Genomic DNA, 2,084 nt, shown 5'->3' on the forward strand with positions numbered 1-2,084 from the left:
AGAGAGAGAGAGAGAGAGAGAGAGAGAGAGAGAGAGAGAGAGAGAGAGAGAGAAAGACTGAAGGGGGAAAAGTCACCAGCTCACCTACAAAGGCAAAAGCATCAGCAGTCCTTCAAGCCAAGAAAGCACGTAATGGAATTTTTCCATCACTGAAACTACTAACTGCCAGCCAAGACTGCTAGATCCCGCAAAGCTACCAGCAATCAGGACATTTCAAGACAAGCACTGTTGGAAGCCGCTCGCCTCCACCTCACCAGAACAGCAGAAGACACATAATAAAAGCTACTGCAGAAAGCAGGAGACAGAATCAGGATGATGTGACCTACAAAGGTACTTGCATTTTAAATTAAACAAGTTTCATTATAGAGACCTTTTTCCGGCTGAGTCTGATGGTTCACACCTATAATTCCAGGACTTGGGAGGCTGAAGCAGGAGGATCAAGGTTAGCCTGGACACTGTCTCAAAAATAAAACTAGAAGCCACTTTCAAAAAGACAAGTAAAATAAGACATTGCTGTGTAGGGAGGTGAAGGGGTGTAGCCATTGCTGTGTATGGCGGTGAAGGGTGTGGCCATTGTTGTGTAAGGAGGTGAAGGGGTGGAGTCATTGCTGTGTAAGGAGGTGAAGGGGTGTGGTCATTGCTGTGGAGGGAGGTGAAGGGGTGGGGCCATTGCTGTGTAAGGAGGTGAAGGGTGTGGTCATTGCTGTGTAGGGCGGTGAAGGGGTGTGGTGATTGCTGTGTAGGGAGGTGAAGGGGTGGGGCCATTGCTGTGTAAGGAGGTGAAGGGGTGTGGCCATTGCTGTGTAATGAGGTGAAGGGGTGTGGCCATTGCTGTGTAGGGAGGTGAAGGGATGTGGCCATTGCTGTGTAAGGAGATGAGGGGTGTGGTCATTGCTGTGTAAGATGGTGAAGAGGTGTGCTCATTGCTGTGTAAGGAGGTGAAGGGGTGTGGTCGTTGCTGTGTAGGGAGGTGAAAGGGTGTGGCCATTGCTGTGTAAGGCAGTGAAGGGGTGTGGCCATTGCTGTGTAAGGTGTTGAAGGGGTGTGGTCATTGCTGTGTAAGGAGGTGAAGGGGTGTGGTCATTGCTGTGTAAGGAGGTGAAGGGGTGTGGCAGGGTGCAGAGAAGTTTTTTTTTTTATTTTAATCTTGTATGGTTTTGGAATCTACAATCTAGAGAGACCCAACACACATCCCAGGGCAGTTCTAAAAAATAAGTTTTAATGATGATTGTCAAAACATGAGTTCATTCGACATGGTCCCTGGGGCCCTGCTTTGGCAGGAAAAGAGAATTAGCTTCTGTTTTAAAAGGTCACTCTTAGCAGGGTGTGATGAAGCAAGCCTTTAATCCCAGTACACCGGAGGTAGACAGGCGGATCCCTGAGTTCGAGGCCAGCTGGGTCTATAGAGCAGAGTTCCAGGACAACCAGGGCTACACAGAGAAACCTTGTCTTGGAAAAACAAAACAACAACAGCAGAAAGTCACTTTAACCAGCCCCGGAAGCAAACGGCAGCGGTCACGTCAGCCGAATCCTCTGTGTCTATGGCAACGGACATTCTGAGCCCTGATTAACCATAGATCCAGGACGACTGCATTAGTCTCCACACAGTTACAAATACATGAGAACCAAGCAGCAAGCTACATGTTCTTTGAGGAAACCTGGCCCTTTCCAGGGAACACAATCAGTCAGAGCTGCTGTTAAGCCTTTTTGCTAAGGGAGCTATCCCCGCCGGCCATGGAACTGAAGTTAGAAAGGGTGGGTCTCCACCCCAAATGCCTTCCATTCCCTTGTTGTTTGCAAGTCAGAGCAAAGACAGTAAAGGGTAATAATGGCATTGAGTTTGGAATATTATTTTTAATTTATTACTTTACTTTTGTACACACCACACGCACACACACACACACACACACACACACCATGATGTGTCGTTCCTCTGGAGTTCTTCCACCCTGTTAGGCAGGGTCTCTCATGTTGCTGCTGCTGCTGCTGCTGCTGCTGCTGCTGCTGCTGCTGCTGCTGCTGCTGCACTCGCTCATGTGCGTGCGCGCGCGTGTTGTGTGTGTGTGTGTGCGCGCGCGCGCGCG

The 2,084-nt window shown here is 49.2% G+C and overlaps 1 long non-coding RNA gene across 1 annotated transcript in view; it reads left to right on the forward strand.

Annotated features, from left to right (window-relative positions):
• The first annotated feature begins 217 nt into the window (after nt 1–217).
• The window catches only part of LOC115031766, an 18,335-nt gene continuing 16,468 nt past the window's right edge, over nt 218–2,084 (forward strand). Inside the window, exon 1 of the long non-coding RNA XR_003837428.1 lies at nt 218–330. This is a non-coding gene — a long non-coding RNA (uncharacterized LOC115031766). The remainder of the gene's footprint in view (nt 331–2,084) is intronic.

The sequence above is a fragment of the Mus caroli genome, chromosome 8 (assembly GCF_900094665.2).
Source record: "Mus caroli chromosome 8, CAROLI_EIJ_v1.1, whole genome shotgun sequence".
Classification (NCBI taxonomy): domain Eukaryota; kingdom Metazoa; phylum Chordata; class Mammalia; order Rodentia; family Muridae; genus Mus; species Mus caroli.